The 15363-nt window shown below is 38.5% G+C and overlaps 1 long non-coding RNA gene across 1 annotated transcript in view; it reads right to left on the reverse strand.

Moving 5' to 3' along the window:
• The window catches only part of LOC135363074 (uncharacterized), a 53530-nt gene that overhangs the window by 6660 nt on the left and 31507 nt on the right, over positions 1–15363 (reverse strand). Inside the window, exons 6-8 of the long non-coding RNA XR_010408796.1 lie at positions 6883–7016; positions 3930–4071; positions 1093–1223 (exon numbers count right to left, since the gene is read on the reverse strand). This is a non-coding gene — a long non-coding RNA (uncharacterized LOC135363074). The remainder of the gene's footprint in view (positions 1–1092; positions 1224–3929; positions 4072–6882; positions 7017–15363) is intronic.

Consider the following 15363-nt stretch of genomic DNA (forward strand, 5'->3'; position numbering starts at 1 on the left):
CAGCATGAGAGGGGAGAGGGTCAGAGGGAGAAGTAGGCTCCCCGCTGAGCCAGGAGCCTGATGTGGGACTCGATCCCAGGACCCTGGGATCATGACTCGAGCCGAAGGCAGACGCTTAACCATCTGAGCCACCCAGGCGCCCTTGGTTTTTATTTTTAATAGGAGAAAATGAAGAGTGTCTAAAAGCCTGCAGAAAGGGTTTCTTTCCTAGGGAAATGTCAGCTATGAAGGGCAGAGAGAGGGAAGGAGGATGATGATGCTGAGGAGGGCGCTGGGGTACGTTGCAAGGACAAGTGGAGGTACTGGCCTGGGAGGAAAGGAAGGTAAAAATGTCTCTATTGCAACATGAGGGAAGAAGGAAAGGGTGGGAGGAGATGGTTGATACCTAGAACAGAGAGCCCTGTCAGATGTGAAGTCGATGGTGAGGCCACCAGCTAAAAAGAGTAGAAAAGATCTGAAATGGATCAGTGAAGAAAGAAGGAGAGCAGAGTGAGAAAAAAAGGGCTGTGTACAGATCATCTGAGGTGGGAAATCAGTAAAGCACGGAGGACTGTGATGATGACTTTTGTGTAGCCTTGAAGAGGCGTATTGTCATGTTGGTTTACATCCAACTGAGCTTTAGCCAGATTTTTTTAATGGAATGCTGAGGTTTTGTCTTGAGAAATGAAAACTGAGCAAGAAGATAGACAAGTAAATCCATTTTCAATTGAGGAGTCTAAGACTAGAATAAGCACACTAAGGTTTCCCATAAATTTTACTAATCAAACTTAATCTAAGTATGTGATTAAGTTCTATTCTTAAATTCAACTCTTATTTTCTTTCAAAATAATCTCAGAAAATCTCACCCAAACTGATTCTTTAACATTTTACATCTACATAATAAGGAAAAATAAAAAATAAGATGACCTAAATGCAAATCTGACATATGTGTAACTGAAGTTCTCTTTTTTGTCAATATAGGCTACACCTATTATAAAGATATCTCAATCCTGGGAACTGAAAATCATAAAAAAAGTGGACAGTCATAATTTCAAATTTTGGGTGGCAAAGAACAAACAACATCAGAACGTATGAGTTATTATTTTTTCCTACCGTATTCACACTTCTTTTTTCCAGTAGTAGTCGAAATAAATTAGCTGTAACCTTGTTATCATGGACACCTTGCTCAAGGCCGCGATTATCATCTTGCATGAGTCTTCGATCCATGATAACTTCAATCTGACCTAACAAACAAACAAACAAACAAACTGGCCAGAGTTATTTAATACAAACATCCAGTGACAATCACATAAGTTTAGGCACGGTCCTGATTTAAGCCAAGGAGACAGATCCATATAGCCCAAAGTACCAAGGGCTTTCTCAAAACAGCTAGGATAAATGCAAAAAACAGGACTTTATTTCCATTCTTCTTCATAAATGTCTGGTAAAATTTGGTAAGAAATTTGAAAATGAGACAGATCAAAACTTAAGTGAAATTTAAAAAGAATTAATCTGAAGAGTAAATTATGTCCTCTAAAATTTTTAGTGGTAGCACCTGGAATTTAAAAACATTTACGAGGTTCATTAGGAAACATACATCACACCTGGAGTAACAAGGCAACTACAGATGTGTAGAATCTAAAAAGGATTTGAAAGACTAAGCGTTTTGGTTACTTGGTATCTGCTGATTCTCTGAAGAAACCCCAGGATTTGGAGACACCCAGCACGTACCCCCTTCCCTCCCTGGTATTAAGTTAGTGGCATCAACTATCCTCTCTCCTCTAGTTCAAGAAGAGGTCATATTTGGTTCCTTCATTGGCTGTGCAGTAATTCCACACCTCCTCTAGGTTAAGTTGTAAGCTAAGAATTAGGCTATGAGACTACAAACCAAAAAACCCTATCCAAAACAAAGCAAAAAACCACCCAGAGCCACAGTCATATATTTACACTAAAAAAAAACCTAGTCATACATAAAAAAATATATGCATATTCATCCATCCACTCATTCACATTTGTTACAGTACTAAATGATCTTTTGGCATAAAAGAGCAATACATAAAATATTTTAATAACTATTATTTTTACACAGTCAATCCAACTCTGTTTAGTTCTTTCTTCTCAATTTAGGTACCCAGTACATAAAACTGCCAGTGATGGTCAGAATTTTCGTTGTTACTACCTCCATATTTATTTTAGAACACAACTGTCTAGAATGTGCTCCTCAGGCACTGGGACGAATTGGCCATCTAGAGCTTGATCATGTCACACCCAAATGAGTACATCAATCTCTTGGCAGTTTCTCTCTTCTCCCTGCCTCCAAATGTTAGCCCTCATAATATGTGACACTCAGTAAATCTCCTGGGCTGTACTCAAATTGTTCTTCTGTTTGTAGGTACTGAAATGCTAGGGTGCTTGGCTGTCTGTAGCAGGGGCACCTGGGCCAGGTGTGACTCTTGAGCCCCCCATTTTTAAACGTTGCCTTAAATTCTCAAAGCTGGGTCCTTAAATAGGGAACTAGACATTAGGACTGGAGCAATCATGGAGTAGACAGTTATGTCACTTCCCTTGACAAAGGCAAGCTGAGAAATAAAGCTCCTCTGTCCCTAAACCACATTTAGGAATTTTATGTGAAGTTGTCCAATCTATAAATAGTTGACTTAATTTTTTAAAAATCAAAACATATGGAGTGCCTGGGTGGCTCAGTCATTAAGCGGCTGCCTTAGGCTCAGGTCATGGTCCCGGGGTCCCGGGATCGAGCCCCATATTGTGCTCCCTGCTCCCTGGGAAGCCTGCTTCTCCCTCTCCCACTCCCCCTGCTTATGTTCCCTCTCTCGCTGTCTCTCTCTTTCTCTGTCAACTAAATGAATAAAATCTCCAAAAAAAAAATAAAAATAAAAACATAAAAAATTCCAGACTCCTGGGCTCTTCAGAAGCAGAAAAATTTGGCAACCCTGGGCCCCTTTCCCCATGGTGACAACAACCTGGCGCTGAGCAGCGGCTGCCCCACCGTTCACTGGGAATGGTGTGCCCCAGTTTGCCGAAGCCCCACCACTCCCCGCTGCATCCCTGATGTGAGGCCATTATTATTTTTCTAACAGCGTTAATGTCTTTACGGCATCATCTCATGAGTCTGTGTAATGAAAGCCACAAAAGAAGATGAGTAGTATGCTTTTTTGTGGGGGTGGACATATGGAATGTATGTATATGCCCAATTAAAAAAGTGGGTTTGGGGCAAAGGGTACGTCAGGTACCTGCACACCTTTATTATCTGCCTGGCTCCTTAAGACATTTGTCTTAGCAACTCTTAATATGTAAGAAAGAAGAGCAATTTGACTACATATAAATGATAATGAAAAAATATGTATTATAAAGGACATACGCCTCTCCATAGAAGGTTTTATAAAAATTAATCTGTGTTTACGATTTATTTTCTCTGTCCATCTTGTTCTATCTTTTGGAATCCTTAAAGTTGTGTCTGTCACCTCTTTATCTGCCTAGCTGTATCATTGCAACTCCCTTTCTTCTTTCGGGTAGAAGTGCCCTAGAACGATACGATTCAGAGAAGGACCTAGGTTTGAACTGTTACGTCCCGCCTTTGCGAACTTAGGCAACTCTGGGAATTTCTAACTTTTACCCCAGCTCCCTCTCCTCTTTGGCTTCTGGGAGAGTTTCCACAGCCATTCCATTATGACAACGACAGAGGCTTGTGCAAACAATGAGCTATCAGGAGAGAAAAATTATCTTTAAGAAGCCATGGTTTCATGGAGCTTTAGGTCCCTCATTCTTCATCAGAAGATTGAAGAAATACATTATTTTATGTTATTCTCACAAAACCAAAATTAACTAATAGCTGGTGTCTGAAGATGATAATTAATAATATGACCAACAGAAAAATTATACATTTGGAACTGAAACTTGTAAGAGCAAAAAAGAATCCAAACAACACGCACCACTTTTCAAACTTGAAACCCCTAAAGACTGAGCTGAGAGTAATGTCAAGCGATGCTTGGTGTCCTGTATATAGGCCATTGTGGTCATCGGATAGACATTTGCTTGAAGAGGCAATTTGCTCATCGTCATTCTGGGCTGAATCTATAAGACCAAACAGTTCACTTTAAAAAAAAGAAATCAAGGGATATTTACAGATGTACTTTAAAAAATTAGTACTGACTACAGATGACGTTTCTTCCAAAAAGAAAAAGGTATAGCTTCCTTTCTTGTTCAAAGGAAGAGCTAATTTAGGAATTAAAACATTCTTTCAAACAATATGAAAAAAAAAAATGAGGATCTTAGAAAACTTTTAGGTGAGAAAGGTAGAACTTATCCAGGTTCTTAAAATAGGCATTCCTATTTAAATTCAGAATAAAAATCCTTAACAAAAGTCTTCTAGCTTTCCAATATTTGCATAAAACAAATTATAAAGGTAGCAAGTATTCATTTCTCATCTAAATCTAACATACTGCTTTTGTAATGAATGCTAAGCATAATAGCTCTCTATCCCCTTTCAAAAAATCTCTCTTATAATTCTTGAATCAGTTTTAATAAATACCACAGATCCCCTTATCAAATCCTCTAACATATTACATTAAAATAATCAAATTAATATTTATATTTAAAAACTCTTCAGTGCTTATTCTTCCTGTTTAGTGTCAATGTAGGTAGTTCCATATTTTAACTTCTCTTGGTCTGGTATGTGAATGCATGAAATACATTATTTTATTTTTTGACCGAAAATTCACTAAGCTGGTTGGGGCTGAGGAGAGTCCCTCAAACCTCAGGAGGAAACATCAAACAGAGACTTTGTTATGAGGTATCTTATTCACACCACATAAAAATGACATCTCTCCTGTTCAGCTCATGCAAGTCTGACATGACACTCAAGAAGAAAAGGAGTACAAAGTTAATGTAATAGTATTGAGTGCCCATTATAACGAGACAAAGTACGGGCATTCACAAATATGATCTTTAATCTTTACAACAACCCTGTAGTGCATCCTTTAACTTACTGGTTGTACTGAATAGTGTCCCCCAAATTCATGGTCATCCATAACCTGTGAATGTGATTTTGTTCTGAAATAGGATCTCTACAGACATAAGGTATAGTGGATTAGGGTGGGCTCTAATCCAAGGGCTGGTGTCCTTCTAAGCGGGAAACCTGGACACGAAAGGACACACACGGCAACACAAGGAGAATGCGACAGGGACTCTGGGACAGCAGAGGCAGACAGTGGAGTGATGGGTCTACAAGCCCATCAGAAGCCCCAACAGGCAAGGAAGAGTATTTCCCTAGAACCTCTGGAGGGAGTGTGGCCCTGAAGACATCTTGATTTGGGACTTCTGGTGTCCAGAACTATGACAGAATAAATTCTTGTTGTTCTAAGCCACCCATTTTGTGGTAATTTGTATCACAGGCCCAGGAAATTATGAACCTGAAGAAACAACTGCAAAATGTTAAAAAAAAAGAAAAAGAAAGAAAGAAAGAAAGAAAAAAGAAGAGAGAGTTTCAAAGAATTTTCCATTTCTCCTTTCCAATCTGGATCTTCCCAATCAAATTAACTTGTATACTCACTGAAAAGGACATTCACACTGTCATGACTATAGGGCTGCCACCCTCACTCCCTACCTGTTAGTCTAGATTTCTAGTTTTGCTCAAGGACTACTCTTTCCAAGGCTTAAAAAATGGCCTATTTTAGAAGCAGAAATATTTAGGTCATAAATTTAGAAATTTAGAAGTTTAGAAATAATATTTTCCCATTTATTCAAATGCTTGATCCTTGAAAAGAAAATTCACATGTTTATTCACTTTTACTAAGTTTTTTTCATTCATGTATACACCCACACATACAAATAATTGCTTTTGTAAGATTTTAAGAAAAGAGTTTCTTTTGTACACAAGGAAAATGAATCACCATAAAGTCAGGGCTTCATTTGAAAACCAAACAGCTGTGGTAGAATTAACATGTAAATTCAAAGTGTATAATGCAATTTTTATGCTTTGGAAAAGGTTTAAATTTAACCTTTGCAGGAAATTGTAGAAGAGAAAATTATCACAACCCCTTCCACTCATCCCAGTTGAAAATCAGACAAAGTAAAATCATTTGTTGTGAAATTATTTCTATTCATAGCCAGAAATTTCTAAAATGCTAATGTCTCAAAAACATGCTAATGTTTTTAGTGGTAGTATTTCAAAGCTATGTTGTCACACACATATACTCTGAATATAGAAATTTATGTAACAATCAAAAGAGCCCTATTAAATTAAAGAGCTAACAATCTGAAAAAAATTGAGTCAATTTTCTCATTACTATTTCAAACTATTTTGTGAACATTTTGATTAAATACATACCTGCCCACATTTCTATATATGTGCTTGTATTTCTTTGTCTATGTATATGTACACAAGTGTGTGCATAAAGGTAAATACACATACATTATTGATAAAAAGAGGGAAAGAGCTTTCCTGAAATTTAAAAGAGCCCATTATTACATTATACATTTAAAAGTATATATGTAATAGATTAAATACACACATACCATTTCTTTATGAGGGGAAAAATACATACTCCACCAATCCCTAATTATGTTTCCTTTCTATTAAACAAATTCAGATATATTTTGGTGTCAAGGCATTTAACATGCAAATGGTCACCAAATCTGCCTTTGAAAAAACTACCTCCGTAAATCAGATGCTCTACAAACCAATCTCTCAAATATCTGTTCTAACTTTGGACATCTGGTTGAATATAGAACCTATAAGTACCTGTTAAAATTCAGTTTTCCTTTAGAAATAATTTGTAAACTTAAGCATATTTTTCAAAGGATCCAAAATTAACTGGCCCACTACCATATATAAAAGTTACACACTAACACAGCTATTACTTAGACATTTTAAGGGAAAATTACCTGATATCCATTCAGGTCAGTATAGAATTTGTTTTGACTGTTTATGCTAGAAGAAATTCTCATTGCAATCTCACGGTTATGTTCTTTTCAGATGTCCACGATATTGGACACTTCCACAGACTGTCCGTCTATTCCTAAATTTAAAAGAATATATATGTTAATAGAAATTGATTGCTCCACTTTTCTTATACTGTACAGAACTTCCAGAGTGACATACATTTTCCCGTTTTCTATTCCTATCTTCACCATTTTTCATGCTAACTGTGCCACCGTTCACCTTTTTCTTTCTTTTCTTTCTTTCTTTTTTTTTTTTTTACACTGTCAGACAGTAGAAAACATTTACTCCGGAGAACATGTAACTCAACAGAAGGATGAAGAGCTTGGGATGAGATAAACGCAGATGAAATATAACATGCAAATGATTCTCCAATGAGTTCTGGAGGGAAAAGAGAACTTTAAATGAGAAAAGGTTAGCCCCACTCCAGGCCAGGCCGCCTGTCACGTGTACGGCCATTCTCCAACAGAGCCATGTGAGCTTATTTCTTCACGGCTCGCCTTCCGTGCTGGAAATCTGAAGCAGTGAGATCTACACTCTGTTGGTTCAAGAGACAGTCTATTACTGCCCATGATCTATAATCTAGGAAAAGAGACACGAGATCCAATGAGATGCTTTATGGCTAAAATGGATATTATCATATTAGTATTTGTGGAGTATAATCTGGACAGCTCCCCAGAAGTTAAATCAATTTTTTTTTAAGATTTTATTTATTTATTTGACAGAGAGAGACAGCGAGAGAGGGAACACAAGCAGGGGGAGTGGGAGAGGGAGAAGCAGGCTTCCCGCCGAGCAGGGAGTCCGATGCGGGGCTCGATCGCAGGACCCTGGGATCATGACCTGAGCGGAAGGCAGCCGCTTAACCGACTGAGCCACCCAGGTGCCCCAAGTTAAATCAATTTTAATTGAGTTTGGTATCTCTTAGGACCCCTTGTTATGGAGTGATTCATTTTGCCCTTTGCTATATGAAGCAGAGGACAGCTTGAAGAAGTCCCAGATGTATCAAACATTTATTTTTTTGGATAAGCCTAAACTTTTCACTAATTTCTATCTGTCATGCCACCCTAACTATATCTTCTGGTCCTGAGTGAAGCCTTGGTTCTATTTCCGAGACGGAGAGGGGAGTTATGGAGTTATCCAACACTCCTAATACAGACTGAGTATGTAGAAGAGATACTGGATCTCCTACAAAAGAGCAATCAGGAAAGCAAGCAATCAAAAGAAGAAAGACCGGCCCTATCCTATTTCATACGGCAGAAGGTTTTTAAGGTTCTAAGAGCCCTGGACACGTACCTGCAGTTTTCAGTCGTTACCCACCAGGCCTCACACACACTCTGTCACAGCGTGCTGATCACCAGGACACTCTTTAGACAAAGAAGGCTATGTAAAGAGAAATGGGGAGTGGGAGAAGGGAGTAAGGAGGACTTTTTCTGGAAGCCAAGAAGAATCCCCAGGGCTTAGAGAAGATGAAAGCAAACAGTTAAAGGAAGGAAGTTTGAATCGGTGGGACTGGTGGAAAATAATGAAAATGCAGCTAGCTGAGGCACTATAGGTTTATGTGAGAAGTACACCGGAAATTGTAAGACATCAATAGTAATATGCTGACAATACTAAATGGGCAGAAGCCTCCATCAACAGATTTTTCAGAATTCTCACAGAAGTTCTTTTCTGGGAGATGTTACGCCTCCAACTCGACAACCTCAGTCAGAGATGACTTCAGTTTCTTACTATGTTCATAAAGCTGTGATGAGCAGTATGACCTCATGTGTGGGGGAAGAAGGTCCTTTTCTTTTCCCTCCCACTTTATGGCCAGTCTGAACCACTAACCAGTAAAATATACATATAACTTTCCTTCTGACAATTACCAGATAACTGACCCAAATAGCTTCACTACTACTGGGAAGTTAAAAGAAAACAAAAATCACATCCACTGATGCCAGAACAACGGTGTTTTCTTTGACTAGGAAATGTATTACTTTCGATGCAAACTTTCCTTTCAGTAGGTTTATGTCAACCCCAATATCTTTCAAAGCCAATGAAATGTATATGGAATTCTAACAGACAAGCTTCCACAAATGAACCAAAGATGCCAAAAAACACAAAATACAGCATAGGGATGAAGTCCCCCATGAAGCATTCAGGCGAACACCTCATCTACTGGAGGCATTCGTGGCTGTTTGGCACCACGTCCGTTTTCTCCTCTCTAGACTGGATATTCTCCCAGGGGGTCAATAGAGTACATGAAATGAAATAAAGTCTTTACAAAGGAGAGTGTCATTAATTTCAAGTCACGTATCTCTGGAAAACATTTACAAAAAACATGCTTCAAGAAAAAATAAATAATTTCACATTACCTCCGGCAATAATAAATTATTTCTGTTGAGAAAATGATCTTTCTTGAGCTCAGTATTATGCTCAGATCCGGTTGTGGCAACAAATGCTTAAGTCTCCTTTAAAAGGAGCCTCGATGTCCATTCACAGTTCAGCAAGACATCTGTGCCAGGACAGGCTTTTAAAGTAAGATCAAACCTAATACTCTTATTACGAACAAACCAAATAAATCTTGTAATGGTAATCAAAGCAAGGAGGTATCCCTGAGTCATCAACGGTAATTTATTACTTTTTAAAGAAGAATCTATGTGAGGGGGATAAAGGACTGCTACCTTTTCCTACTCTAGGTCAAGAATTCCCTAAAGTGTGCCATTCCCAAAGAAGCTCATGGGATTGAGGGGAGAACTCCCTGGGAAGCATGGGTATGAACCGATCGGTCTCAGTGACCTGCAGAACCTTTGCAGCAAAAGGTTCTTTTACCAAATTGGTTCCACCTGGGCATGGATGGCCAGGAATTTCTAAGCCCCTCTGGTTTTTCTTCAGTCCTGGGAAAGAAAACAGCTCCTACCTAACAAGCGTAGTCCAAAGAGTTATGTCATTGATAAAGACAGAGAATTAAGAACTCCCTTGCTGCTAACACCTCACCCTCTGTCCCCAGAAAGAGAGAATGGAGATTATTTATCTTTATTAACAGAGGCAATGCAAGGTAAAAACAGAGCAAGTCCACAGGTGGAAAGCCATCATAGAGAAGCGGAAAGAGTCTTGCAGAACTCTGAAGTTTTGTTTTTTTTTTTTTTTTTCTCCTCCCTGGAGCCTGTTAGCTCCTTACAGATTGTCTTACACACCATCTCTGCATTCCAGTTTTTAACAATAATTTGGGGATGTAGTACGTGCTGAATCACCATTAAAGAGAATGAGTTAAGATGTGAGAGGCTGTCCTTCATGATGCAGAAGTCAGCTGACATGGGAGGAAAGCAAACTAGGCCATGGACAGAGTTTAAATAGAAAGAAGGGAATAAGTACTTAGATTTTGAGCAAACACATGCATGTTAGAATGTAAGCTCCTCAAGCACTGGGACCATGTCTTATTTATCTTTATGCTCCCAGCACATAATAGGCAGATAGTGTTTGCTGAGTAACGGGCAGCAGCTACATGGAAGAATCAGCCAACAATTACTGAGTCCCCGCTATGTACCATATGCCCCGCCATATGCTTTACATACAGTAACTCATTCAATCCTGACCCTAAGCCTAGGAGAACATACCTTGCCCCAGATCACAAGGCTGACAGAACCAGCACTAAGCCTCTCGGCCATCATGTCTCACTGGCAAATTGACCACTAGAGAATGTTAAAGTTACTTTGGGACCATGGATTAGAGAAGCTTTGCAGTGACTCTAAGTAGAAAGGAGACCTCCAGGTTATTTTTTAAGAAAGGGAGAGGGTACTGATCTGGGATGATATGCTGCAAGTGCTACCTAAAGGAGACAAATACATTATCAGTAAAATAAAATAAAAATAATAAAAAATAATTATGGGACAGGCTTGCCAGAATACAAAACTTCTTCAAAACAATCCGAAATCTTTTCTTTAAAAATGTCACGGTCACTTTAGAAGCCAATAAAGTAATATATACTAATTAAAGACACTGTGATCTCACGTATTTACCTAAGATGAACACTAATCACAAGCACAAGCATGTTCACTGTGCACTGGTGCCAAGGGTAGAAACATGGGGAAACAGGCTAGATGCCCACCAACAGACAAATGAATAATAAAACCAGTACATCCACGTTTTGGACTGCTCTGTAGCAAATGAATGAGGTAGCTCTCTGCCCCGGCAAAGAAAGATATCTGATGCAAGAGGTGAATGGAGCATTTGCACAGTGTGATGAACTTTTTGCTAAAACCAAACACAATACTATACCTTTCTGCAGATATGCATGCAAGAGAGGTGTGTGTGAGAGAGAGAGAGGAGATAGAGAGAGAGAATGCAAGTGATCCGAGGGTGCACACAGGTATCTGATTACCTCTCTTGAGTAGTGGATAGGGACCACGCACAGATTCTAGAGGGATTTTACATTATATACATATACTATAATGTGTGACACTTTTGTCAAAAGAGTATACATATATATTATTTGTATACATAAAAATTATTATCTTTTTTATTCTATTTTTTTTTAGATTTTATTTATTTGACAGAGAAAGACACAGCAAGAGAAGGAACACAAGCAGGCAGAGTGGGAGAGGGAGAAGCAGGCTTCCCGCTGAGCAGGGAGCACGATACGGGGCTCGATCCCAGGACCCCGGGACCATGACCTGAGCCGAAGGCAGACGCTTAACAACTGAGCCACCCAGGTGCCCCCGAACTTACCCAACTTAACCAGGAGTTGACGCTTAGGGTTATTAACTAATACACACTGCTTCACTCAACACATAAACGACAATTCTCGCAACAATGATAAATTTAGTAGGACAATATGGAGATGATGTTTCTAAAAAAGCAAATATTATCATTTTTAAAAACTGTACTCATATCTGAAAGTACCAAGAATAAAAATGGTAATAACTCCCATAACTAGATGACCTTTTTGTCCATGTTGACTTATTCAACTTGCCTATCCATTGTAAGATCTAATTTATCCTCTGAGGTACTTGCTGATTTCCAGGTCTGTAAATGTTCATATTGACTATTTCTCCACAAGTGAAAATTTTAACATCTGCTTTCATGAATATAAATTTGAGTAAATTTCATTCCAAGTCTTGAATTTAAGAAAATGATGATGCACCACTTCGTTTCATTTCTAAAGCACTTGATAAATAACTACTACGACTTATTGATCAACTTATCATGAGCAAGGCACTAGTCTACATATTTTAGGCTTTTCATTTCAGTAATTCTTAAAATGACACAAAAGTAAATGCATAATAGGAAAAGTAGAGCATTTTGATTCCATGGATTGCAATTTTTGGTTAAAGATGACACCAATTAACTACAATATACTTGAAGACCTAGTAATAGAAAAAAAACACACAATAACACTGAAAGCTGTCTTTTTTTTTTTTTTGTCCTATTAAGCATTGATTTTAAGAAACAATAGGTTTGGGACGCCTGGGTGGCTCAGTCGTTAAGCGTCTGCCTTCGGCTCAGGTCATGATCCCAGGGTCCTGGGATCGAGTCCCGCATCAGGCTCCCTGCTCCTTGGGAGCCTGCTTCTCCCTCTGCCTCTGCCTCTCTCTCTCTATCTCTCATGAATAAATGAATAGAATCTTTAAAAAAAAAAAAGAAACAATAGGTTTTTTGGAAGCTCTCTCTTGGAGGGAATACAACATCTACATCAGTAACATTTTTTTAAATCCAAAACAGACAAGATCTAACGAAAGCACTTCCATGGGGAGTGAATAAAACAGCTCACAACACTGTAGAGCTTTCCTGTTCCCTTCCCAAGGATCCAAGCTGGGGCTGGTCCAGGACAAGCGAGGGAAGAATGCTAGAATACTCATAATGGTCTGTTCGCATACTCTCCACACTGACAGTCACTCTGAACTTGCCTACTTCCCGCTCTCCCAAACATGCTCCTTTCCAAGGTAGCTTAATGCAGGAAGCCTGGATTCTGTGTACTCTTACTTCTCAAGTTGATCTTGCTATGGAGGCAAGCAGTTCTTCCTTGTTTTTTTCAAATCACACTTTTACCGTTCCTTCTCTTGAATTAACAAAAAAGAATCAGTAGCATACCACTCATTCATCCTAACTCCAGTGGACGCTGAACAGAGACAATTTGCAATACTGGTGTTTGGTTGAACTTTAAAGGCTGGGTAACAAATATTTTCCAAAACATGTGATTTTCTATTGTTTGCCTTCAACAAAACTGAAGGTGTATCTAATCAATTTGTCAGACAGTAGATCATTAAAAATAATTGATTGAAACTCAAGTTTGACAATAGACAATTCTGTGATTTATGGACCATAACTCATAAGGAGTTCAAGGGACTGAATGACATTCTTATAATAGAACTCCTTCCATTCCCACCTATTTATGGTAACATCATTTTTTGGCCTTACCTTTATAAAAACAAAAATTAAGAAGAAAATCGATGCTGAAACCTATCTCATTCTAGCAATAAGTAACATTCACCAATGGATACATGAACATATGGGGATACAAAGGGTAGAAACGATTCATCCACTGAGCAAAAAGTTTCCTATAAGTTCATGAAATAAATGACCAAAATGGCAATATACAGGAGGCAGACGCTTAACGACTGAGCCACCCAGGTGCCCCTATACAGGGACTGTTTTGATCAACTGTATACTACTAATAATCTTTATAACTCAATCCAGAAAAAATTTAATACTTACTTTTAGGATGATAGAATTTTTAAACTTAATATACACATACATATGTATTTCATAAGAGTAATGAAAGGTTGATGAATAACAAGACTCTCAAGCATAAAAATATTACATTAAGATAAAATTCTGTGGAAGTAGAATGGAAATACGAGTTCAAGGAGAAAATAAGGATGCGAAATTTGACTGTTAAAGATCTTATTCAGGCCTTTTTAAAAATGCATGATTTGGAAATCAAATTGCTACTCACTGGATATGCTTATTTTAAAATGTCAATATTTATTATATTCCAGAAAAAAACATCTGCAATTCTTTAAATGTATAAAAACTAGATGCCAACTTAAATATATGTAAGTTTTTCAAATTCTAATAGGAACAAAGGAGTCTGATTAAAAAAAAAAAAAACCCACTTCACGCTTTGTAATGTTCTTTCCCTCCTTTCTGCCTATATAAATGACATTTCTCTAAGACATAGCATCTCAACAGCTCACTTCCTTTATCAAATCTTCCCCAACACCCCCAACCCTCAATGGCTACTGTCTTTTGTAACACTTATGTCTAATTCATCTGGCCCACATCCTCTTTTTTTTTTTTTTTTTAAGTAGACTCCACACCCAGCACGGAGCCCAATGTGGGGCTTGAACTCACAACCCCTAAGATCAAGACCTGAGCTGAGATCAAGAGTCAGACGCCTAACCGACGGAGCCACCCAGGTGCCCAAAGCCTACACAACCTCTTAAGGAGACACAACACTCAATATGTGCCAGGCTTTATGTATATTAACTCAGTTAATCTTCCAACACTTCTGTGAGGTGGATTCTATTATTGTCACCTTTTTCAGTATGACAAAACCAAGGACAGAGAGGTAATAACTTGCGCAAGGTCAAGCAGCTAGCTAGTAAGCGGCAGAGCTGGGATAGGAGCTGGAGATGACATGCAGGTACGTGGACTCTGGAGTCTGAGCTCTTAACCACCATACTCCCCCTATATTTCCCATCCCCCTGCCCTTCATCTGAGTTTAGCACAACACTTATTTGTAGGGGAGGATGCTTCCCTGCTAAGAAGCTATGCTTTCAACACAGCAGCTGCTGTCAACGAGCCCCCAAGATAACCTCTGAGTTCTCAATTTGTGTAGCCAGAATGTGCTTATAGTCCCTTAAAATAACCTCCTCTTTCATGCCTGTAGGGAATAATCAGATTCAACACATAGCTACTTAATTCAATTTTTAAAAGTTCCAATTAACAGGAAAGAAAAATCCTTAGCAGTCAATTGCATATTATGGTATTCCAAAAATGTCTGAATTACCTAAGTCTGCCTAGCCATAACTTACTTAATGCTTTTTACTCTTAAACTAAATATGGAACGCAGTCCTGGGAAAAAAATGAGAGATTGATTGCAAACCATTTTAATATCCTCATGAATCTTTTCATGGAAATAAAAACAACTTCAGTGAAGCTCTGAGACCTTGTTTACAAGGAGGAGGACTCCAGGGATGGAAGGCCCAGATTCAACCATCCTTAGAAGATGAATTTAGGAGCAAGGAGTTAAGCACAACAGAGACTTTATGTAATACTAAGTTTTGTGAAGACTCTTTAATGGTTATACCTAATTGGCCATCTATCTAGTCTTTCTACAGTTTAAGAAACTGAGTCCGTAAGAAATCTAAGGACAAACTCAAGGTCACTGGTTGGCTTCAAGGCACAACTGAGGATTCAGACCTCTAATTCCCAGTGTGATTCTC

The sequence above is a fragment of the Mirounga angustirostris genome, unplaced genomic scaffold, assembly GCF_029215605.1.
Source record: "Mirounga angustirostris isolate CCGP_5_RB_7025 unplaced genomic scaffold, mMirAng1.0.hap1 SCAF_18, whole genome shotgun sequence".
In the NCBI taxonomy this organism is placed as follows: Eukaryota; Metazoa; Chordata; class Mammalia; order Carnivora; family Phocidae; genus Mirounga; species Mirounga angustirostris.